Source organism: Macaca thibetana, chromosome 2 (assembly GCF_024542745.1).
Source record: "Macaca thibetana thibetana isolate TM-01 chromosome 2, ASM2454274v1, whole genome shotgun sequence".
NCBI classification, from domain to species: domain Eukaryota; kingdom Metazoa; phylum Chordata; class Mammalia; order Primates; family Cercopithecidae; genus Macaca; species Macaca thibetana.
In genome coordinates this window covers 3,595,219-3,621,227 of record NC_065579.1, presented here as the reverse complement: position 1 = coordinate 3,621,227, position 26,009 = coordinate 3,595,219, and the positions used below count along the sequence as shown (strand labels likewise).

General features: G+C 48.7%; 1 long non-coding RNA gene and 1 pseudogene across 1 annotated transcript in view; both read left to right on the top strand.

Annotated features, from left to right (window-relative positions):
* LOC126948000 (uncharacterized) overlaps nt 1-26,009 on the top strand; it is a 148,625-nt gene that overhangs the window by 71,891 nt on the left and 50,725 nt on the right. The gene's annotated exons all lie outside the window — the stretch shown is intronic.
* On the top strand, nt 15,896-20,769 carry LOC126947997 (protein FAM151A-like; annotated as a pseudogene).

Below are 26,009 nucleotides of genomic sequence, written 5' to 3'. Positions count from 1 at the left end.
CTCCTCCTGCTCAGTTCTGAACATGCTAAGTTTAAGATGCCTGTGAAACATTTACTTATACTTTCTCTAGGGCTTTCCAGTGTTCTTTAAGAGCTTCAGAATTTCCACCAACTTGGGACTTGCTGGTTGACCTTCAGAACAGTCTCTTTTAGTAGGTGGCAGATAATAACAAGACCTCACAAAGGAACAGTACTCTACAATTAACCCAGTATTTACAAACTCATTATTTTATTAGTAGAACAGGGAAACTGAGGCTCAGAGAAATTCCCACACCTTGCGAGGCTGCACAGAAATAAGTGGAGCTTTTTAAAGAACCTAAAGCCTCTTTTCCTAGGGTTTGCCATAAGGCCTTGCTTTTTAAAAATTTGTTATTTTAATAGACTTTATTTTTTTTAGAAGCAGCTATAGGTTGACAGCAAAATTGAGAGGAAAGTACACAGAGTCCCAACAGGACTTTACGGTTTTACAGCGCTTAACAAGTTCCTTTGTATCCGTGATTTCATCTGCTTAGGAATCACTTGAGAGGGTGTCAGCCCAGAGAGGGAAGGGATTCAGTTATGCCCACACAGCAAGGCAATGCCACCTCACTGGGGTGACGGCCCCTAGCTCCTCGTCCAACGGCTCAGGAAGGACCAGTGCTATTCAGAAAAGTAGTGAGGCAGTGAGTGCTAGGTGTGGCATTGAGCCAGCTTCTCTTTAGTATGTCACCAGTCCCTCCCACTCACATCCCGGCATGAGAGAGTCATCCAGATCTGGTTCTCTGAGTTTTTCCATCCTTAAGGAAAATTCTAGTGACCTAAATTTGGGGCAGAAAACCAATAAACACAGGAGATGCTTTTCCAGAAAAACTGAGTTGATAGGCTGGAAGTGCCACGAGGCCACAGGACAATTAGAGTATGCCGGGCTCCAGATGCTGAGCAGATGCCATCCTGGTTGGGAGCCAGGCCCTGGGAATAGAAACACCAGCCCTCTGTGCCAGCCCTGGCAGGGCCTTGCGAGGCAGCTGGTCTCCAGCCAGTTGCTCCCCTTTGTTGCCAACACGGCACAGGCCCCAGGGGAATGAAAATTGAATTTGGCAAAATTGACATGCTTGTCTTTGGAGAGTGGGTGAGAGTTGCACCCTGGGAAGTAGTAGATTATCAGCCAGCCCCATGAGGGGAGGGCTCACCTTCCTTTACTCGCCCTCATGTCTCCAGGGTCAAAATCAGTGCCTAGCATGTAACAGGTGCTCAGAAATGTTTGTTTCTGATATCTACACACTGAAGACAGGGAAGGGAGCTTACACCACTTTCTAAGGTTTGCAGCTCCCAGATCTTTATGTTTGTAGGACTCTAGATGGCTTCTGATTAAGTATCTATTGTTGAGGGGGACTCTGGGGACTGGTTGTCCAAATAACAAGGTAATGGCTTCCACAGTCAGGTGCCATTTTACAGGAGGCTTAGGGTGGAAGTAGTTTGAAAGGGAAGAGGCAGCCTGGCTGAGTCTTGGGGCTTGCACGAAGGGAGGAAACAGAATTCCAGAGAGCTGTCTTGGGTGTGGGAAGACAGCCTAAGGCTTAACTATAGAAGGGCTTGTGGAAATCCTCTTGTTATTTGTCCATTCACCAAGCATCTATCCATGGGCCTCTTCTCCATGATGGGTTCTCCTGGGAAAGGACTGCACCTCTGTGTAGAGAAAGTGTTCTTTTCAGGGTAAGTGCTTTGAAGAGTGCGCTTAGAAGACATGCCTTGCAATCTGGGAGTGCAGATGGGCAAAGACACAAAGAGCCCCTGTGCACAGCCTCCTTGAACAGAGCAGCCCCACCCTAGAGGCTCCAATGGGGTTACTTCTGCCTACAAATAAGGATATACTGCCAAAGACGCTGACCAGTGCCTGCAGTGTGGGGCAGAGAAAGTAGCACGATGGTTTAGGAAGACGAGGAAGCCTCCAGAGGGGGCGGCACCGGAGCTGGCCCTTGAAGTGTGGGGCAGACTTGGCCATAGAATGGCAGCATAATCAAAGGCAAAGAATCAGGAGTGTTGTGTGAGTCACAGGTCATCCCATTTGGCTTGAGGCTCAAGGAAGTGGGAGCTGAGGTTGGAAATCTAAACCTAGGTCAGGCAGAGCACTATGGCTCACACCTGTAATGCCAGCACTTTGGGAGGCTAAGGCAAGAGAATCACTTAAAGATGGAGTTTGAGACCAGCCTGCGCAACAAAGCAAGACCCCATCTCTAAAATTTTTTTTTTTTTTAATTAGCCTGCTGCAGTGGCATACACCTATAGTCTCAGCTACTCGGGAGGCTAAGGCAGAAGGATGGCTTGAGCCCATGAGCCCAGGTATTCGAGGTTACAGTGAACTATGATTACACCACAGCACTCCATCCTGGATGACAGGACAAGACCTGTCTCTATAAACAAATAAACCAGCTGGGCACAGTGGCTCACGTCTGTAATCCCAGCACTTTGGGAGGCTGAGGCAGGTGCATCACGAGGTCAGGGGACAATCCTGGCCAACATGGTGAAACCCTGTCTCTACTAAAAATACAAAAAATAAATTAGCTGGGCGTGGTGGCAGGTGCCTGTAATCCAAGCTACTTGGGAGGCTGAGGCAGGAGAATAGCTTGAACCAGGGAGTCGGAGGTTGCAGTGAGTCTAGATCGTGCCACTGCACTCTAGCCTGGCGACAGAGCGAGACTCAGTCTCAAAACAAACAAACAAAAAAACAAACCGGTAAACAAGGTCAGAGATTTATGTGTCCTCCCTACCCCCACTCCCCTTTTTTTGACTTTGGTGAAGAGAATCCGAGGACTGAGTTAATCAGACTCTGCAGTTCATGACATATTATCATCATTGGTCCCTACACATTCCCTCTCTTGATTTGCTTATGTATTCTCGTTTCCCCATCCATAGTGGGATGGCTTCTAATACACTTGCCGTCCCTCTTTGTGTTTGTGCATGTTCTCGTATAAGTGATATTGGTGCTTAGTTCTCAGGATGCATGTTGTTTTAAAGTATGTAAATGATTTGGGATTTTGTATACCTTATTCTGCTGCTGGCTTTTTTATTTGGCACTAGGATTTTAAGATTCATTCATACTACCAAGTGTGCATACAGGCGATGACTTGTAGGTGCTGCGTGGTACCACTGAAGTACACCCACTACATCCTGTCCATGCCCAGGGGTGGACATCCATGTCGCCCACGAGTGGTTCCTTCGCAAAGGAGCGCCATGTTGAGAGCTGACTTTTAGGCAGGCTGGTGGCCTGACAGGGCTGACGCGTCACCAGTCAGCGAGACACTGGTGAGCCCAGCTTGGGTCTGTCCAGCTGGAGTTAAGTGGCTGTGACTTCAGGTACTTTAGGGACCCGCAAGGCTTCTTACAGGCTGTGAGCATTCTTGGTAACGCGTAATGTGGTGACTCATGGGACAAATATTAGGTCTTGGTCCTGTCTCAGTCCTAGCTTTGAAAGGACAATGTGTTCTTGATGCATAATAGGAAGTTTAGGAAGCAGCCCAGGGGGACTGTGTTCCCGAAGGTTGGGCTGTGAGCAAACGTGCTCTTTGGTTTGATGCAGGGAAAGGGCGGGGGAGGGGTGGCACATACCCACAGCAATCCGGGGGCATGGCATTGAACGGAAGAAGCGTGTGTGTGCATGTAAGTGTGAGTGTGAGCGTGAGTGTGTGCCAGAGTGCATGCCAGAGTGTGTGAGGGCGTGACTAGTCCAGAAGGGCAGGGCGTGGAGGTGGCCTAGGGACAGGGTGTGGTTATGAGACCGTCGTCTTTCTCTCTTTTACCCATCCAACCTTGCCATGACTTAGCCTGCTGCTGGATCCCCACTGAAGCTTCTAACTGAAGAGCCACTGAGTAAGCTGTTCTTCTTCATTTAACTGGGTTGGTCCCTGTGTATGCTTCCTGTACTTCTGGAGAATTTGTCTTCAATTTGGGGAAACAGGAAACAGTCCCTCTCAAAAAGAGCCCAGCAGCTCCACTCTGCACAGCACGTCCGTCCATCTGAGCACATACAAGGGGTCCTGTGGCCGGGCGCGCTGGCTCCCGCCTATAATCCCAGCACTTTGGGAGGCCGAAGCGTGCGGATCATAAGGTCAGGAGTTCGAGACCAGCCTGGACAACATGGTGAAACCCTGTCTCAACTAAAAATACAAAAACTTAGCTGGGCATGGTGGTGGGCACCTATAATCCCAGCTACTCAGGAGACTGAGGCAGGAGAATTGCCTGAACCCGGGAGGCAGAGGTTGCAGTGAGCCAAGATCATGCCACTGCACTCCAGCCTGGGTGGCAGAGGGAGACTCCGTCTCAAAAGAAAAAAAAAATAAAAAATAAAAAAGAAGGTCTTGCAAAGGCACTCAAGCAGCCAAGGATGTGGTTTTACTTCTCAGTGTGCTCCTTTCAGACTGGCCAAGGCTTGGAGGGGCAGGCGGGGGAAAGGGCATTGATGTGACGCAGTCCCAGGATCCCAGGATTTCCTCTCCACCTCCAAGACCCACAGATGACGTCTCCAAGGCAGGTTGCAGATTGGATCCAACAGAGGTCCTGGGAATCCGAACGTCACCTCTATTAATTATTTCCATGCATGTCACATCCCTTGGAAAACCCTGTCAGTAAAAGAATGAGCATGGTTCCTCAGTTTCCTCCATGTGGAATGCAGCTACTTCAACAGTGACATCAGCATTAGAGATGCCTGCAGCTCTGGGGCTGGCACTTCCCCGAGGGTGGGGCGCATGCCCACTCTGTTCACTGCTGGACCACAGCATCTAATACAATGCCTGGCATATAGCATAAAATATACCGTCAATATGAATTTGAAGAATATCTGAAATTAAGTGGCAGGGACCAGAGAAGGAATCTGACTTTACAGGGAAAAGGAGATTAAGAGAGTTGAAGGAGGAGTTTCTCAATTTTATTATTGAAAGTTCCTGGTAAATTATTTGATATGACACTTTGACAGGGCACCCTTAAGTTGTGGGCAGCTTTGATTGCTAGAATGTTCTTCTTTAGAAGCAAGTAAATGCTCCTTGATGGAATACCCGCTGGATGCTCTGCTCTGGATGAAGCCTCAGGGCTACTATATATACAATATAATGTGTGTGTGTGTGTGTGTGTGTGTGTGTGTGTGTGTGTGTATTTAGAGTCAAGTTCTTGCTCTGTCATTCAGACTGGAGTGCAGTGGCATGATCCTAGCTTGCTGCAGCCTTGAACTCCTGGGCTCAAGTAATCCTCCTATCTCAGCCTCCTGAGCAGCTGAGAATATAGGTACACGCCACTATGCCCAGCAACTTTTTTTTTTTTTTTAGAGATGGGGTCTTGCTACATTGCCCAGGCTGGTCTTGAACTCTTGAGCTCAAGTGTTGCTCACACCTCAGCCTCCCAAAGTGCTGGGATCACATGTGTGAGCCACCCTGCCTGACCCAGAGCTAGTATTTTGGAGCATCTTCTCTGAGCTGGGCGTTGTTTTAGGTGCTCTACTTGCATTATCTTATTTAACTCTCATTGTAGTCCTTTGAAATAAATCCCCAGTTAGCAGAAAAGGAATCTAAAGTTTAGAAGGGCAAATGCTTTAACGAAAGTCAATGGCCTCACTTTCAGCTGGGGAAGCTGCTGAGAGGACAGGTTGCATTTAGAGGAGAATGAGAGATTCCCTTCAGACTTTTAGCCCTTCACTTTTAGATCAATTCCACTCTTTACAGGAGATTTACATTTTATTCTTGGTGCCTTTCTGAAAGTCCCAACTATTTTTAAATTTTTTATAGTTCGAATATAAATTAATGTATCATAAAAATAAAATGGAATTTTAAACAGAAAGCTGGCTTGAAGAGTTTGTGACGAGCTTACTATTTGAATACTGACACAGAATTCACATTAACACAAACAATAGCAGCACCTTAAAGTAAATCGAACTCATTGACAGAGGGTGCGAGTGAAAGACTATGAAATGATGCATATAGTTGCCATATTTAAGCTATTAAGGGCTCAAGGGTATACTTTTGCCTTTAGGATTGCCTTGGAAAGAAATCAAACTCAGAAACAGACAAGCCAAGCCCACCGTATTCTTGCAGACACCTTCAGGTGATGGGAAGGGTGGTCCGCTCTTGCAGGTCCTCCCTGGCTGGCACAGGCTTTCCTTTACCATCCCTAGGATGGCCTCTGAGGCCCTCTACCTTCCACTTCCCTCTATTCTCTCCATTGCTCAAGATTTCTCACCTAAGTGGCCTTTTTGTCCCTCTGACATGACCAGGCTATTTCTATTCCTGGCTCAGAGCCTTTGCACTTACTGTCACCTCTTCTTGGGACTCCTCTTCCCCGGATCTTTACATGGCTGGCTCCCTGTCTTCATTAAGGTTCCAGTTCTGGCGTCACATTCTCAGGAAGCTTTGCCTGGTAATCCTCGCTAAAGAGGTGCCTTTCTCCCTCTGTGCTCTGGCTATCCTGGCCACTCTGTATCCCGTAACAGAACATGACTCTGTTCCCTGCTCTGGCTATCCTGGCCACTCTGTATCCCGTAACAGAACATGACTCTGTTCTATTTTCTTTATAACATTTGTCATATGTCCAGTGATCTTATGTGTATAATTGCTTGGGTGTTCCCTGCCACCTTTCCCTTTGGACCACTCAATGCAAGCAGCCACTTTTTCTTGTTCACTGTTGTTTCCCCAGTGCCTACACTGTGCTGTGTACAAAGGATATGCTTAGCAAGCATTTGTCAATTATATCAATGACCGAATACTTGGATGAGTGAATGAGTCAGCTAAACTGGAGGTGGTACAGTAAAAAGCAATCTGGACTGAGAAATGAAAAGACGGCACAGAAGTTCTCACCTCCTCACTTCATCAACACAGGGGCCACTGGTTTTTGCAAAAACCCCTTAACCTCTTTAAGCCTCAACTTCCTCATCAGGAAAATGGGGATAACAGCACCTTCCCTCTGTGCCTTCCCAGGTTGTGAGTGAGGAATGGATGCCACTGTTAGTGGCTTCCGTTGTACTCAGTGGGAACACGCATCTGCAGGTAGAATGTAGAGGAACAGCCCAATTCGGCTGTCTTGTGGATTTCAGGGTTGTTTTTTTTTCCAAGCAACAACTGAGTGTTTCCTGAGCACCATTAGATGTCCAGAACTCCTAGGGACTGGGATCTGCATAAGAGGCGGGGCCTGGCCCTTGATTTAATTGGGGAGTAATTAGTGAGCAGTGTCAGCCCTTTATTAGTCATGGGTCTAATAAGCTGAAATGAAGGAAGGCCAAAAAAATCCATTAACTATAGCCATATTTACACTTTCGTTGTCAGCCACACCATTGTTGGTTTAAAACAAGCCGCCTTTAATTTATTATAGTCATTATTTCTGTCTGGAAGAGACAAGGAACCTGAATTTCATAAGTATGCATGCAATGATTGCAGTTGAAGGGAATCATGCTTGGTGGATACTTTTCAGAATCAGTGAATCTCAGAATAGTAGAATTTTTACTACTTCTAAGAAAGAAACAGGTCTCACACTACAGTAATAAAGAAGGCCCTAGGAACTATGTTTGCTAAAAGACTTCCCTTTTGGTTTTAGCTGCTAACTCTAACACACCAGGAACCTGAATCATTTGGGAGACAGGACTTGGAAATAAGAAAGAAGAGAGTGAGGTCTGAGTGCGATAGGACCAAGCCTCTCAGGCTGGGGTGAGGATGGCACACTTTGGGTGCAGTGAGGAGGCTGGCCTGCCTGGAGTGGGGTTTGTGTCGAGAGACCGCGGGAGATGCTGCTGGGAGCATGTGGAGAAGGGCTTCCAATATCAGGGCAAGGAACATTGTGGTAGATCGTGTTTTTCAAAGATTGCTGTAACAATATGTCCATCCTACATTCTCTTCTTAAAATGTGATCCTGCTACTCCTCCCACTGAGGGCTGGAGTCTATCTGCCTCTCTCTTGAACACAGGCAGAACTTTGCTACTGTGTTGATCAACAGAATACGGGGGAAGTGACATTGTGTGAATTACAAGGTCAGGTCATACAAATTCTGTGCACTTCCTTTTTTTCTCTCTTGGGACATTTTCTCTTGGAACCCAGTCTCCACACTCTGAAGAGGCCCAAACTAGCCCACATTGAAAGATTACACGCAGAGGCCAGGTATAGGTGATCTGGCAATAGTCACTTGAAGATCAGAATTAATCACGAGACATGTAAGTGAAGATAACACCAGCTACTGGCAGCCCCCAGCAGTTGAGTACACCCCCAGTCTTATGTCTTCCCACATGAGGCCCCAGGTTTGGTGGAACGGCAATAAACCATCCCTGCCGAGTCCTGTTTAAACGCCTAACCCTCAGCATTGGCAAGATAAGGGCTGATTGATGCCACTCCCCAGAGATTGTCTCATGGGGTGATGTGTTAAACAGGGAGAGAAACTGGAAGGAACATGCACTTCAGTGGGAGGCATTAAGGAGAGGAGCACACTCCGAGCCATGCCAGGAACCCATAGCACAGGGCACCCTGAGCTGCCGGCCTCGGTGACAGTCACGGCAGTCATCTGTGCTCCTCCAGTCGTGGTAATTCTCGGAAGGTTTTCATGGATAAACATGGGGCAGGTGGTGCAGAGATTGCTTGCCATCTCTCTTTACAAATGAAGAAATTGAGACTCAGTGAGAGTAAGTGGTTAGCTAAAGTCCCTATGGTGGGTGAGTGGACCAAGCCAGCATCTCCCACACCCAGCAAAGCACCATCTAATTCCACCTATTACTCTGGCCTTAGTACCCTCCCTGTCTCCTGCCCTTCCCTGACAGATGAAGAAACTCTGGCCAGAGAAACTCCGTGCCTTGTTTAAGTTCCCTAAAACAAGCAAACAACATCCAGTGACTGCTGGGCACTGTGCCGCTTGCAGGGACATGAGTTTCTCTGGTTGACTACAGTGATCCTGGTGTCCACTATGAATATTGTGATGTCATAGCTTGTCTAGACTAACTCCTCATTATATGCATGGGCAAGCCAGAGCCTACCCATTTTTTAAGGTCCATCCACCTGCTACCTCCTCAATAAAGCCTTCCCTGATGTCTCCATCACTAACAATCAGTCACCCTCTCCGTGAGCTCCAATAACACTTTGTCCATAACTCTACCGTAGTATATTATATGGAAGTATCTCTACTTACATATCCAGTGATTAGTGCTGGCTGTCAACTGGTCCTTTAGCTGGGCTGTTGCCAAGACACATACAATGACCTCTCCATGTAGTCTCTCCACATTAGCGTTAATTGATAAGTGCTAATGAACTAGAAACGTACCTGCAGGTCCAACAACCAACTGGAGAATCTGAGTATGTAGAAGGGGAGAAGCAGTGCTCATGTGTGTGTCTGGGGGCAGGGAGAGAGGGAGGAGAGTTTGAGTTAAAATGACGTGACTTTTCATTTCCCTCGGCAACCCCGAGAGTCTGGGTTTTCTTCTGGAATGTTTTGCATGACCCACCCTGGTAGCAGCTCTCTGCCAGTACGTCCTGACAGAAATCTGACAATTAGGGCCAAGGTAACCAGAAACAGAGCTGGAAGGGCTGCCCAGGGCAGGCAAATGGAGCCTGGGCAGTGTGGTCTGCTCCATGCTAAGTCAGGGATGTGTGCAGGCCTGGCTAGAACCCTTGTGACTGCAGTATATTTAGGATGATCGACAGAGGCTGAGCCGGCCTGTGTCCCAGCCAGAGGTGGGCTGGGAACCAGAACGCTGGGGCAGATCTCAGGCCGGCCACTTTCTCCAGCTCAGTAAGCCTTTTTTCTTTTTCTTTTTTTTTTTAAATTTTAGATGGAGTGTTGCTCTGTCGCCCAGGCTAGAGTGCAGTGGTGCGATCTCGGCTCACTGCGACCTCTGCCTCCTGGGTTCTAGCGATTCTCCTGCCTCAGCCTCCCGAATAGCTGGGACTACAGGTGCATGTCACTGCGCCCAGCTAATTTTTGTATTTTTAGTAGAGACGGGGTTTCACCATGTTGGTCAGGCTGGTCTCGAACTCCTGACCTCGTGATCCACCCACCTCGGCCTCCCAAAGTGCTAGGATTACAGGCGTGAGCCACTGCGCCCGGCAAGCCTCTACCACATACTGTCACAGGTGTGGGCCCAGCAGTGCGCAAGTAAGACCCAGCTCCTCCATATGAGGAGGAGCTTGGAAACTTACATTACCTCTCTTGGGCTTACTTGCCCGTCACTTGGAAACTTACATTGCCTCTCTTGGGCTTACTTTTCCTGTCTGTGAGAATTGGGTACCTGTGAGGCATTTAGCGTGGTGGACACATGGCCACGTCATGCATTCTGGCTGAGAGCAAGTGTTCTCAGCCATTCCCCTCAGACCCTAACTCCACAGACCTCCCTTTCTCAGCAGGGTGACTAACAGACCATCACAGAGGCAGGAAATTGGAGAATCGCTACGACAATCACCTAGCCTGGCTGGCAGCCTTGAAAGAACAACCGAGTGAGCCTCCAGAATTAAGGAATTAGGAAGAAAAGCAGCCCTGACTTCAGAGGGTGATGGAAAGTTTGCAGTGGATGAGAACATTGAGCTGAGAGAGGGAAGGGAATAAGCAATCTTAATTAGTTGGTTTCCTTCCTAAAGTCCTCTTCAGGTGGTTTGTTCCTCAGGAGGTTCAAAGCACTTGCCAGCTCCCTCTGAGGTGGCTTCTCCCCTGCCCCTGTGATGATCATTGCTCCAATGAGGGTGATGGGGATGTGCTGCTCAGGCAGAGCAGACAGGCTCCGTGGGGCGGCGGGGAGAGCACTGGACAGGCCAGTGGAGTCGGGTGGCTGCGTTCGAGGCCCATCTCTGGATAAGTTGCTTTCTCTAAGGCTCAGCTTTCTCATTGTGTCTGTAACGTGAGAGGTCGGCCCGTGGTTGCACAGACCCTGCTCCCTTCCTACCTCACTATTCCTTTGCATCTGCAGCTCCCCTCTCCCCACCCACCAGTTCTTACTGCGCATGCTCACCCCTGCTTCCGTTCCGGGTTCTCCTCTCCTCCCTCATCCAAAACGGTGCCCAGTGCAAGTCACTCCTTCTCCATCTCTGACTGCAACTGGCCCTTGCTCGTCAAAAATCCTTCTTCCTCCAGCTCTCGGCAAGCCCTCCCTCCTATTCTCCTGAGCAGACAGATGCCACACATGTTACTTCAGTGCAGCCCTCTCAGCTCTAACGACTCATGAGACACCCCAGGCTCTGTTTAACCCTGAAAGCTCGATTCTCCCGAAGCCAACGGAATCCAGTATCTTTTCAAAGCTCCCCGAGGGATTCGAATGCGCTCCCAGGGCTGAGAACTAAGGTGGCCCACACCTCTGTCCCATGTGAATTAACCTCCTCCCTTTATAAAAACAAAGTCAAGGCCCTTCAAAAGCCTTTTTTTTTTTTTTTTTTTTTTAGACAGTCTCAGTCTGTCGCCCATGCTGGAGTGCAGTGGCTCCATCTCGGCTCACTGCAACTGCCTGGGTTCAGTTGATTCTCCTGCTTCAGCCTCCTGAGTAGCTGGGATTACAGGCATGTGCCACCACGCCCAGCTAATTTTTATATTTTTAGTAGAGGCGTCGTTTCACCATGCTGGCCAGCCTGGTCTTGAACTTCTGATCTCAAGTGATCCACCTGCCTCAGCCTCCCAAAGTGCTGGGATTACAGGCGTGAGCCACTGCATTGGGGCCAAAAGCCATTCTTAATGACATCTCCCGCGTTTGGTTGACTTTTGTCTTTTTTTCTTTCCTTTATTTAAAAAGCTTTTGGCCATCAAGCCCTGGAAGTTCGTGACACTCCTCAGTCAGCTCACAGCACGTTCTCACCATTGGTCCCTGCACGTCCCCTCTTTTCTTGTACTAAAGGTGATTATCCCCAGGCCCGAAACCTATTCTTTTTTTTTTTTTTTTTAAACCCATAGACCATCATTTTGACATGTTTATCTTTTTGTTTGAACATGTTCTTGCAAAGCGTGTTCTTCTGTGTATATGGACTTTTACGTGTGGAAATGACATGCCCTATGGTCCCGCCAGTGACTTGGTTTCCTGGTGTTCCATACTTTCGTCTTCCACACGCCCTATGGTCCCCGCCAGTGACTTGGTTTCCTGGTGTTCCATACTTTCGTCTTCCACACGCCCTGTGGTCCCCGCCAGTGACTTGGTTTCCTGGTGTTCCATACATTCCTCTTCCACACGCCCTATGGTCCCCGCCAGTGACTTGGTTTCCTGGTGTTCCATACTTTCGTCTTCCACACGCCCTATGGTCCCTGCCAGTGGCTTGGTTTCCTGGTGTTCCATACGTTCATCTTCCACACGCCCTGTGGTCCCCGCCAGTGGCTTGGTTTCCTGGTGTTCCATACGTTCATCTTCCTTAAAGACCATGCCCTGAGCTCACCATTCCTCTTTCTGAGAGAGCTGAGGCAGTTCTTCCGTCTGGGGAGCAACCGTTGTTCCAGGCTCAAAAATACCACAGCAAGTCAGAGAGACACACGTAAGTGTAGGATTCTAGGACCTTGACCCTCCACCGCAAACAGGCACTCACCTCTGCATGCTGGGAAATGGTGGTCTGTGTGTCAGCCAGATAAACACGTAAGTTCAGGGGCATCTGACAAACAACTGTCCCCACCCATCTTGTTTTGTTGGTCCCATTTTCAGCACTGCTGATGTGGCTTCCTGAGTTCCTGGCCACTTGAAAAAACAAAGAGCAGCAGCCTCGACGCCCGCAGGACCCTGTGCAGGCAGCACTGGGCAGCTGTCCGTCAGCACCCCTGTGCACACAGCGAGCAGGCAGCAGGCCAGCACCCTGGTCGGCTGGTACCGACGCCCTCCATCTGTCCGTCTGTCCCTAGGGCTGGGTGGACAGGGAAATCTCTTTACAGGGCCAACAGCGGAGCCTGGTGCTGAGACCATCTGACCCGATCTTGAAAGGACTGCATTCTCCTGCCACTCTCTGGCAGATTCCAGCTTGGGGCCTGTTTTCTGGAGCTAGCTGTCTCATGAACCCCAGCACGCTGGCTGGGAGATCTAGCCGGGTCAGTTTTATGGCCAAGAGAGCAATCGGTTACTATCTCAAGCTGGAGCAAATGGATTACTTTAGTCAGTCTGTGCAAAGCTAAAATCAAAATGTTTCTGTTTTTGGTTTGGGAGTGATGCATCTGGGCAGAGGGGTGGTGTGTTAGACTCAGTCCATGCCCCTCATTTTGCAGGGCTGAGACTGAGGCCAAAGGGACTTGCTCAGGGTCACAGAGTTGCAGAAGAATCCCCAGTCACACTCAGCTGTCCTGAACCCCAGGCTGTCCTTTCAGTGCCCCAGCCTTTGTTCCAGGTTTCATCCCCCACAGGGCTGCCTGTCCTCATCAGTGCACAATAACCCGGGCTCTGCAGGAGGGGCCGCCTTCTCTTTCATGCTGTGTTGTTGAGCGTAGACCACAGAACATGGGACACCTTGCCCTGGGTTTCTGTCCAGCTTTGCTGTGTATTTCAATCTTTGAGCTTTAGTTTCCAACTCTGGGGGGAAGGGCTAACAATAGTTATGATACATGCATCAGGAGCTTGGTCATAGCCTTTAACCCAGTGATTTGTCTTCTGGGAAATTCTCCTGTAAAAGTGACTCAAAAAGCTTTATGCTCACAATGTTCGTTGTGCACATAAGAAAAGTAAATCTCCAAAACAGTATTCAAACTCACAAACAGAGCATGATCCCAGCTGGGGGGGGAAAAAAAAAAGAAGGAAGGAGGCCGGGCACGGTGGCTCCCGCCTGTAATCCCAGCACATAGGTAGGCTGAGGCGAGTGGATCACCTGAGGTCAGGAGTTCGAGACCAGCCTGGCCAACATGGTGAAACCCTGTCTCTACTAAAAGTACAAAAATTAGCCAGACATGGGGGTGGATGCCTGTCATCCCAGCTACTCGGGAGGCTGAGGCAGGAGAATCGCTTGAACCGGGAGGTGGAGGTTGCAGTGAACTGAGATTGCACCATTGCACTCCAGCCTGGGCTATAAGAGCAAGACTCTGTCTCAAATTAAAAAAAAAAAAAAAAAAGAAGAAGGAAATAAATAAACAATATCCAGGGTTGCTTAGGTGATGGGTTTATAAATAATAGTTTCTTTATTCTTTTACTGTTTCAAAATGTTTTGCAGTGTATATACCATCATGCCTCACTTAACAATGGGAATTTGTTCTGAGAAATGCATGGTTAGGCAATTTTATTGTTGTGTGAACATCGCAGAGTGTACGCGAACTTAGATGGTGTAGCCTGTTACACACCTAGGCTCTACGGTATGGCTTATGGCTCCTAGTGTACAAACCTGTACAGCATGTGACTGTACTAAATACTGTAGGCAACTGTTGCATAATGGGAAGCATTTGTGTCTCTAAACATAGAAAAGGTACAGCAAAAATACAGTATAAAAGAAAAAACGTATACCTTGGCAAGGTATAGATTTTAAAATGTGTACATAGTCAGTGCCCTGAACCTATATACCTGTACAGGACATTTACCATGAATGGAGCCTGTGGGATTGGAAGTTGCTCTGGGCGAGTCAATGAGTGAGTGTGGAGTGGATGAGAAGGCCTAGGAGTTGCTGTACATGACTGTAGACTTTATAAACACAAGACACTTTGGGCATACTACATTTACTCAACAATTTTATCTCTTCAAAATAAATTAACCTTAGCTTACTGTAACTTTTTTACTTCATACATGTTTAATTTTTTAAACTTTTTGACTGAGCTTAAAACACAAATGTATTGCACAACTGTATACAAATATTTTCTTTCTTTCTTTTTTTTTAGACAGAGTCTCGCTCTGTCACCCAGGCTGGAGTGCAGCGGCACAATCTTGGCTCACTGCAACCTCCCCCACCTGGGTTCAAGTGATTCTCCTGCCTCAGCCTCCCGAGTAGCTGAGACTACAGATGCATGCCACCACGCCCAGCAAAGTTTTTTTTTTTTTTTAAATAGTAGAGACGGGGTTTCACCATGTTGTCCAGGCTGGTCTTGAACTCCTGACCTCATGATCCACACACTTCATACTCCCAAAGTTCTGGGACTACAGGCATGAACCATCGCGCCTGGCCCATATTCCCTTTATATCCTTACTCTATAAACTTTTTCTATTTATTTATTTTTATTTTATAAATGTTTTGTTACAAAGACACAGACACACACATTAGCCTAGGCCTGCACTGGGTCAGAATCATGAATATGACTGCCTTCTACCTCCAAGCCTCATCCTACTGGAAGCTCTTCATGGGCGGTAACGTGAATGGAGCTCGTGTCTCCTATGATAACAGTGTTTTCCTCTGGAATACCTGCTGAAGGACCTACCTGAGGCTGTTTCACAGTTAACTTAAAAAAAAAATACAAGAAGTGCACTCTAAAATAATGATAAAAGGTGTTGTATAAAAATACTACACAATAGGAATTTTTTGACTCTATTGTAATTTTGTAGGACCACTGTTGTGTACGAGGTCTATCAATGACCAAGGTGTTCCTCTGTGGCACGTGACTGCATGTGACTTTTAAAAGCAGCAAAGCAAGGCTTTGAAATAACTTCAAGCATCAAAAATGAAAGAAGGAAACATTAAAAAATCTAGCCTGTTTTACAGTGTTCTAAGCCAGTGTTTTCAACATCGATTATCAGATTAATTCTCACAGCAGCCCCCAGACTTAGGTATGGACTTGAACTTTGTACCCCACTTACAAATGAGGAGGCAGAGGCGAGGGAAGTGAAGAGACTGTTTCTACCTGGGAGTGGAGGGGGCCAGCAAGGGACCAGGCTTCTGGCTGTGGTGACGGGGCTGCTGCCATCAACATGCCTACCCCTTAAAGCACAATGTCAAGACTAACCAACGATGGGGCAGGGCGAATTGTTGGGCAGCCTGAGACCTGTATGTGAGTGGGACAGACAGCAGAGGGGGTGCCTGGGGTTCCTGACCCCCCTTCCTCTGGCTAAAGCAGAGAAAGGGCTAGACACAGGCAGCATCCACAGAGAGGCTACCTGGTGCCTGGACTTGCTCCTGTGGCTTTTTCTTTTTTTGAGACGGAGTTTCACTCTTATTGCCCAGACTGGAGAGAAATGGTGCCATCTTGGCTCCACAGGGTCAGAGAGCCTGTCAAAGGTCCTTGGTATTTCAGGCTGCCTTCACTCCCCCTTCTCACTCATTCTGCCCCTTTTTGGAAGCTCAGAGCTCCCCAAGAAAGGAATGCAGGCCTGGGGACTCTGGGTTAAGAAGGCTCAGACGGAAGGCCCAAGCTGTCTCAGGAATTCACACAGAGGCTGGCAGGAGGGAAAAGACAGGCCACTTGGGCTCACAAGGTTGAGGGTCCAGGTATCAGGAAAGGGGAGGGAGCATGCGGCTTTGAACACACGCTTGAGTGGTACCTCAGCATCTCACCCTGCCCAGGTAGCACCGTTTTGCAGTATCGCCTCCAGTCTCCCTGGATAAGGTCTGCATTGCCTGAGCCCCTTGTCAGAGCACCTCCAATGTATGGGCAGTGGCTATGTCATCAGTGCCCTGAAGGATAAGATGTGGCCCTGTGGTGAGTGTGGGAAGACAGCCCTAGCAAGAAGCGAAGAAGGCACAGGCCTTCCCTACACTTGGGTGTCTCACAGGGTCCGTTTGGCTGAAGTGTGAATGAGGAGTGAGTGTTGCAGGGAAGAAACCTCCCCTGGATGCCTGGCAGTGCAGGGTAACGGACAGAGCTCTTGAGGGTGAGATGCACCAGGATCCCTTGCATCATGGGGAACTTATTTAAAAATGCAGATTATGGGCTGTCCTCTGAGATTCTGGTTCAGTCGTCTGGGACGGGGCCTAAGCATCAGTGTTTAAACATGTTCTCCGGATGATGCTGATGCACGTGGTCTCTGGACCACTCTTGCGGATCCCTTGACTAAAAGGTTAGCCTGACTTGCCCACAGCCAGATAGAACTACACAGGCTCCAGAATATGTCCTCGTACCAACACCGTCTCATCTCTGGTCTAGAAGCCCAGTTGAGGCGCCCATATAATCCACAGCAAACAGGCATCTCCTCATTCTCCCAGATGCTACTGAGATGTCTCCCTGGGAGACATGGCCAGGCGTCGTCATGGCCTGCAGGGAGCAGTTGTCGAAGAATCGGGTCAGGTGGGGGTTGGCTGGCATTACCTGTGTTTCTGTGGTGGTCATGGCTGCGGTAGTCCTTGCCATCACCCTGCGGCGGCCAGGCTGTGAGCTGGAGGCCTGCAGCCCCGAGGCCGACATGCTGGATTACCTGCTGGGCCTGGGTCAGACCAGCCGCCGAGGTGCCCTGGAGGTCACCTGGTACCACGCAGCCAACAGCAAGGAAGCCACGACAGCTGCCCCAAACAGCAACATCACCGTCCTGGAGGCTGACGTCAATGTCGAAGGGCTCGGCACAGCCGATGAGACAGGAGTTCCCATCATGGCACACCCCCTGGCTATCCGTAGCTTCAACACACTGGAGCAGTGGCTGGACAGTATGCCAGGCTCTTCCCAGAAGGGCATCAAACTGGACTTCAAGAACATCAAGGCGGTGGGCCCCTCCCTGGACCTCCTGTGGCAGCTGACAGAAGGGGGCAAAGTCTGGCGGCCCACGCGGATCAACACTGACATCTTAAAGGGCTCTGACATGCCCATCTCAACTGAGGTCAGTGCCACAGAGTTCCTAGCCCTCATCCAGGAGAAGTATCCCCAGGCCACCCTGTCTCCAGGCTGGACCACCATCTACGTGCCCATGTTCCCAAACAGGATGTACACCCGAGCGATGGTGGAGAAGATGCACGAGCTGGTAGGAGTGGTGCCCCAGAGAGTCACCTTCCCTGTGCTGTCTTCCACGGTGCGAGCCACCTGGCCCCACTCCAGCTGGCTGCTGAGCCAGTCTGAGAGGTACAGCCTGATGCTGTGGCAGGTCGCCTCGGACCCCATGTCGGCAGAGGATCTGCTCTACCTCTAGGACAACACTGCCATCCATCAAGTCTACTATGACATCTTTGAGCCTTTCCTGTTGTAGTTCAAGCAGCTGGCCTCTACTTGGCAAGCTTAGAGAGGATGGCTGTACAGCTGTGACCTACAGAAGGTATTCCTGAATGGCAGCCCCCTCACCTGGGCGATTTGGGGCCCCACAGTGAATGCCACACGGAAGCAAACGTAACACGGGAGGCAGCCTGATCCCTCTTCTCCAGTGGTTCGGGGGTGATGGTCTTGATGCTGCCCCAGGGGTACAGCAACAGTCACCCTCCCAGACACAGAAGGCACGATCCTGCGGAACACTGGCTCGAGGGAACTGTGGCTGAGAACCCCGTGGCCACTGTTTGTGCTCCAAGTGGCAGCATCCTGAGGTTGGAGTCCTGCCTGCAGCAGCTGGCCACACATCCCGGACACTGGGGCGTCCATTTGCAAATAGTGGAGCCTGCAGCCCTGCGGCCGTCCCTGGCCTTGCTGGCATGCCTCTTCAGCTTTGGCCTCTTGCATCAGCCTGTGTGGATGGGGGCCAAAATCTCCCACAGGAGTTTTTCAGTCCCTGGTCACATGGCTGGCAGAGAACTGCTTAGAGCTGTGGCTGAGGTCTTCCCCTGTGAGACTGTGGCACCAGGCTGGCCTGAGGAGGCGCTGGGCAGTGGCTACAAGGAACAGCTGTTCACAGATATGCTAGAGCTGTGCCAGGGGCTCTGGCAACCTGTGCCCTTCCAGATGCAGGCCAGGCCTCCGGGCCACAGCACGGCTGGAGCTGTAGCCAGGCTGCTGGCATCCTCCCCCTGGGCCACTGTCACAGTGGAGCGCAGCCCAGCTAGGGGCGACTATGCCTCTGAGAGGACAGTGCTGCTGGGAGCCAGGGCTGTGGACAGGACCCGAATCTACTACAGGTTGCCCCAGCGGTACCACAAGGACTTGCTGGCAGATGTTGGCAAAAACGGAGCACCGAGGGGTGGTGGCCAGTGGACCCAGGGTGGAGGCTGCCTGCGGGGAGGCAAGAAGAAATAAAGGCCTTTGCCTTTCTCCAGGCAAAACAAAACAAAACAAAACAAACAGAAAAGGAAAGGTTAGAAACCGTGGTCTGGATATCTAGCTTATTGTGTGTGGTCAATAGAAGCTTTTTAATAAATGAAAAATGTTTTACTCACCCCTGTCACTCCTTTGCTAGAAAAGACAACTTGGAGCTTCCAAGAGAACAGTCTGTCCCCTGGCTATGTTTCAGAAACGCTCATTCTGCTCAGTCCAGCTGCAGGGAAAAGGATTGTTTCTAGAAGAAAGAGCCTACTTTACACAGCTGTATCCAGGGAAGGCTGAGGGTTGCTCCCCATGGCCCTCTGGTTCTCCCCCTGACTGTTTATGATCAGGCCCATGTGCAGCTTCTGGGATCCCTAACGATGCCTGATATATGGGGAGCTTAAGTGGCTACATTTCAGGCTTCAGATATTAGCAGAGGACTCTTGCGCTGTCTGAAGACGAGCAGTTGATGTATTCCATGTGCTGGAGTCTGCCAGCCCATTAGAATTTAATTAAGCACATTCTTTCCTGACAGCCTTCTGGTGCTCAGGAGCAAGATGCTTTTGGCTTTTGGCTGCAATTGGAACTCATTCTTTCTCCCTTTTTTCCAGAAGCTCTCAGCGTCTCCTCTGCCTTCAGAGAACTCGTGGTGGTGTGCATCAGGGTCACTCCTGGAGATTCTGAGACAGCCGTCTTCCTTTCAGTCGTCCTCCATAGGTGACTCTGAATTGCTCTGAGGCCTAAGAACTGCTGACCTCTGTAGGTTAATGAACCTCAAGCCAATGCCTCCACTCTGGACCTCCCGAGCTTCAGACATTTGCACCTTTCTGTCTTTCGGGCAGCTCCACCTGGAATGTCTAAGAGGCACCTCAAGCTCCAAGTAGATGTCCTATAAGTTTTGGAGTCCCTCACCTGCTGTATTCAATTCATTCTATTTATTCCTTCTTCCAAAATGTCTCTCAATTCTCTCACCTCCTAAGGAAAATTCTGCCTTTCGTAAACAAGGTCTAGTCACTGGATGGAGGAGCTGTTTCTCTGATTCACCCGATTTCCCTTTTTCTTGAGAATTTCTCCCTAACCATTGCTCCCATCTCATAAATAACTTATAATAACTTGGGTAGGGGCCTGTGACTTCCCCTGCACACATGCATGCTTCTTCCTTTAGTTTCCTCTAGCACAGCTGAGATGAGGCTAGAAAACCTGACTGGATTTGTCCCACTGGAGACTCAGTGATAAGAGAAGGGAGATCAGCACAGGGCGTACTGTGACACAGGATACCTGGCATTCCCCTGCTTTCCCTTCGAAGCCTGAAGGGCCTGCCTCACCGGAGCTCCCCCTGGCATCCCTATGGTGGGTACTGTCTTGGCACTTGCCAAGTTGAGTGTGTGCCCAGAACAGGTCTTCACCCAGAACAGCTGGAGCAAGGTCCTCTCCCTGCTTCCCTGCTTCATTTCTGCTTCTCGTCAGAGCATCCATCTGGTTCTCAAACGGCTGGTGTTGGATATAACCACTCCCTTCAGAGGAGACCATGCCTATTCCAGGGCCAGGGCTGCATAAGGTTCAGCATTGCAACCAAACCAAAATATGACGTAGTGACCCCAATTGTAATGATGAACTCACATTACAGCCCCTGGCCATGCCATTGCCGCTGCCTTAGTTCCAGGCTTCAGTAGCTCTTGCCAACCGGTAGCAGAAGGCTCCCCTCCCGTTGTTGACCACAGCCAGTCTTCCCACAGTAGCTGGACCCACAATCCTAAAACTACAGAATATCACCGGTTAGCAGTTCTCAAACTGTTTGGTCTTAGGATTCTTTCACGCTATAAAAAATTACTGACGAGGTGGGCGGATCACGAGGTCAGGAAATCGAGACCATCCTGGCGAACACAGTGAAACCCCGTCTCTACTAAAAATACAAAAAATTAACTGGGAACTAATTGGTGGCGCGTGCCTGTAGTCCCAGGTGCTCAGGAGACTGAGGCAGGAGAATCGCTTGAACCTGGAAGGCGGAGGTTGCAGTGAGCCGAGATCACGCCACTGCATTCCAGCCTGGGCGACAGAGCAACACTCTGTCAAAAAAGAAAAAATTACAGAAAACTCCAAGAGTATTTTGTTTATGTGACTTATATCTGTCCTTATTTACTATATAAATTAAAACACAGAAATTTAACAAATGTTAACTTACTAATTCACTTAAAAATAGCAATAAACTCATTACATGTCAACAGAAATAACATGTTTTAACTAAAAAGTCATCATATTTCCTAAAACAAGAAACAATTGCTTACAAGAGTGGCATCGTTTTATATCTTTGCAAATCTCTTTAATGCTTGAATCAATAGATTAAGTCAGTGACTTATCGCTGTTCCTGCATCCAATCAGTTGTGCCATGTTGTTTTGGCCAAAGTGTGTGAGAAAAATCTGGCATTACACAGACATGTAGTTGAAAAGGAGAGGAGTATTTTAATATTCTTCTTGACAATTATGGGTTTTGTGTGTTGTTGTTTTGAGATGGAGTCTCGCTGTGTTGCCCAGGCTGGAGTGCAGTGGCACGATCTTGGCTCACTGCAACAACCTCTGCCTCTCGGTCAAGCTATTTCAACTAATTTTTGTATTTTTAATAGAGATGGGGTTTCACCCTGTTGACCAGGCTGGTCTCAAACTCCTGACCTCAAGTGATCCGCTTGCCTCAGTCTCCCAAAAAAAAGTGCTGGGATTACAGGCGTGAGCCACCTTGCCGGGCTGGGTGTTTTTTTGTTGTTTTTTTTTTTAATACTATACCCAAACTCAAGAAATGATAGTTTCTTAAAGGTTTGTTACAATATGGAATCTGAAACTATATCAATAAACTTCTTGTACTGTCCCACATTAAAATCCAAACATTTCTCTTGTACTTTGAACGTGTCTTTTACTTGCGTGTAGTTGCCTAACGTCAGACATTGATCATTTGAAAAATATTGGTTCACTGTGTTGTATACATTTTCCAAATGTTGATATTTTTACTCTCCAATATTTAGATAGCACAATTCATTAGTATTACCATTGGAATATCATTGGAAAACTCCTTAAGTATTATTAGGAAGCTGTCAAGCTCACAGTGGTAAACACAAGTTTTCCAAAATTCTGATTCTCACTGGAAAGCTCAGATTTTATTATTGGCAACAAATACCATCAGTTGTTTTCCTTGAAGAAACAGTCTCAGGAGATCCATTTTTGAGAAAACATCTGCCAAAACCCCAGTCTGAATATCCTTAGTTTGTCTGGCAGTCGTTTTTTCTTAAGTAAAAATGTATCTTCTGAAAAAAGTGATTAGTTCACTTAACCAAAGCAGTCACACAAGTCATTTTTCCTGGAGACAATCATTGTACATCGATGTGTGGCGGAAGTGGTACTTCTAGTGGTACTTACCAGTCCACACAGAATGTTGAAACAAGGTGTTACGCAAGGGTTGAGATTTCATAACGTCAATAACTTCTACTCTTTCATCATAGACAAGCTTACGTGTGGCTTTTAAAAAAATTTATCTTTTGCTGTGAGTGTGTGGTAGTGGAGAATATGACGGCTGTCAGTACAGTGTAGTGTCACTATCTTGATCTGTGCTGAGGGGACAGTCGTTTTACTCCCTGTTGCTTATGCACCATTATTACAAGCGGCAGCACAGGGAGAAAAGGCAAATAACACCTTCATATCATTATGAAAAGCTTGGCTTCATGGAACCCCCACCACAGGGTCCTCTTGGGAATCCCAGGGATCCAGAGCGCACATTTTGAGAGTTTTCTATGTTTCCCCACTTCCAATAGGCTAAAAAAGGCTGGACCAGTGGTGGCATTTCATGAACCCCAATCTTCTTCCTATTCTTCTGCCAGCGCTGTCCATAAAAATGTGACTTGTAAGGAAGAGTAGCTGGGAGCCTGAGTCCTGTCTGTGGGGGAGAACTTCAAGAGCTGCCAGCAAGCCCAGCTGTAATTGAAACATCTCAGGGAGGCTGCTGGGGGACGGGGGTTGACATCAGCCAGGCGGCACTCAGCCCCGGGGCACCCAAGACTTCAGCAGTTTTTTGGAAAGTCTGGTGTGTGCTTTGCTGGAATCCAGAGGCTGTGGGAGGCGCCAGTTCCAGCAATGACCTCATTACAACTGAGTGATTGAACAAGGCAGGCACCTTTCAAGGAAATCATCAGGTTCGCATGACTGTCAGTCAAGGTGCACAGCAGCACTCTGTAGCAGGTGGGAAGGGAGTGTGATTTGGCTTCTGCAGAAGGGGAAATGACATTTACAGAGGAAACGTGAATTGGCGACAGTCGTGGAGGGAACTGGCTTCTCAGATCTATAGATTCAGAGACTTTTAGGGCTACAAGAGAACTTAGATGTCAACCAGACAAACTGAGTTGGAAGGAGTGGGAAGATTGCTCAGGACTCCAGCAGAGCTGCTTTGGCACATAAGTCAGCCAGACAGCCCAGCCGGTTCCAGTCCCACCTCAGCAAGTTGGCATTGTACCCCTCTTTCTCCCATCTCCCAGCGGGGCAGCCTCCTATAAAGGAGGCCAACTACTCCATGTATCTTTGGTCTGGTGACACTTTCAGAGTGAGGTTGGCCAGAAGACTCCCAAGTCATAGAGAATTAATCAGGCGGGACACAGAGTTTTTAATCCCCATTTTACAGACGTGGAAAGTGAGCCCCAGAGAGAATACATGACTTGCCAAGATCACATTAGTAAGTGGCAGAGGAGGAACTTGAACTCAGGTCTTGAGGCTTATGGTTCCATTGAGATGCTGTGGTGTAGAGAGGAGGGTACAGGATCTGAAGACAGAAAAGCGGGATTTTTAGTTCCTTTGATATTTAACAGTTGGGTGACTTTTGGTCGAGCCATTTTATTTCTCTGAATCTCGGTTTCCTCATTTACAAAATGACATAATATACATCATCTATCCTAAGCTCGTTCACAGGGTTGTTTTAGAGCATCAAATTATGTGGTTTTTATAAATATGCCTTATATACTGTGAATCTCTTTAATAAGTTTGAGGGGGCTCACACGCCCACTTAATGGACCATTCTTTTGCCCGCAAGGATGATCTAGACCCTTGGACTGACACTGCCTTCCTTAACTAAGGCCCTAAGAATCCCAGCATTTGGAAAATGTGAATCAAGAGATCCCAGAGGCTGCAAGCAGGGCATGGTAATGGATGGGAATGGAAACTGTTATTTATACCAGCTCCCTTCACTTTTCAGGAGATCTGGGGGGATAAGGACGGCTCTGGGTGTGATGTTCCCAGTGTGGCTTTGGTGCAAGACTCCACAATTCTTTGTCCCCCGGCATTTGCACCACTCCAAGCTGTGACACTCTGACTGCCATTCAAGCAGCACCATTGTGCACTATCCTGCCTCGCAAAGTGGTCAGACACATGTTTTCAAGGGCCCTCTAAGGAAGGAAACTGAGGTGCTGGTATTTGAATGTGGTTTTCAGATACTTTCAAAGAGCATTCTAATGGCTGCTTCACTCTGCTTTCACCAAGGCAGCGCCGTGTCTTAGGGAGAGGCCATCTAGGATTAGCAGTTAGGAGCCTGAGCTCTGAAGCCAGATGGCTTGAGCTGGAATCGTTCTTTCTACTTCTCTCTGTGCCCCCTATTTCTTACCCTTAAAGTGGGGTTGATCACAGCACCTACCTGATAGCATTCTTGTGGCAAATCAGTGAATTTGAATGTATATGAAAACAGGACCGGCTGGGTGCGGTGGCTCACGCCTATAATCCCAGCACTTTGGGAGGCCAAGGCAGGTGGATCACCTGAGGTCAGGAGTTTGAGACCAGCCGGGCCAACGTAGTGAAAACCTGTCTCTATTAAAAATACAGAAATTAGCCTGGAGTGGTGGTGTGCACCTGTAATCCCAAGTACTCGGGAGGCTGAGCCACGAGAATCACTTGAACCCGGAAGGTGGAGGTTGCAGGGAGCCTAGATTGAGCCACTGTACTGCAGGTAGGGTGACAGAACCAAACCCATCTGTCAATGGGCTCCAAGGATAGGGACCAGCAGGGGACTTAATGGCCCTGGAGACAGAAAGGGCAGGAGGTCAGGGGTCAGGGCTTCGTGAGCAGCCAAGGGGCACTGGGAGGAAAGAGACTGCAGAGAGTCTGAAAGGTGACGCATCACGGGACAAAGACTTACTGTGATTACTGATAATGTGCAGCAGGCACTGTTGGGAACTGGGTATCCTAAGATGAAGACAGCAGGGTGTCTGGTCCAGGGACCCCCCACACGGAGGTGGCTGTGTTGGCAATAGTGGTGTCACAGCAGGTTAGTGCAGACAGCAAAACAGGCCACAGAAGTGTGCACTGGTCTGCGGTGACTCCAAGGAGGACATGATCCCCCATGTCTGGGAGGTAAGGACAGCAGGCAGCCCACCAGTAGCTGGGAGTGGCGATGTGAGAAGCTACCGGGCTGGCTTCCTGCAGGTCGGCTCTTAGAGTCGGGCCTTTTTGGCCAATTAAAGGGTCTAACCTCTCCCTTAAACAGTCCTTAAAAAGAACTTTCTCCATGAATTCTCAGTCCTGCGCTCACCCAGCCTCTGCCACCTCTTTTGCTGTTGGGTGGCTGTGGTCGTCACAGGTTTGCTTCGTTTTAGAGACCGAGTCAGCCTTCTGGACTTCCCACTCGCTGGGTGAAAAACCAGTAACAAGTGAGAGCCGCGCTCCTCAGGCCCCACCCCTTGTGCATGATTGATTTCTAAGCAGGGGAAGCGCGGCAGCCCCGGGTTAGACACGAGTCTATTTGCTTGCAGATCTGCACACACTGTCTCCAGCTTCTTTTGTGGCTCGGTAGAAGCCCCAGCTTTCTAACTTATTAACCACAGCTCTTCCCGCCGTAGGACTGCAGGTGGGACAGTGCTCTTCCCAGGCTCACGGCAACACTCAGTAGCTGCTTTGAAGGAACAGAAGGTTGCCACATGCCGGTCTGTCCTTGGGTCACTTCAGGGTTCCAATCACCGCTGGTTCAGGGCTTCTTTGATTCTTTGTTTTCTTTAGTTTTCATTCTCTCCTCTTCAGAACAAGAGTAGATGGTTCAGCGTATGCAAATATCACAGTTCCAGGTAA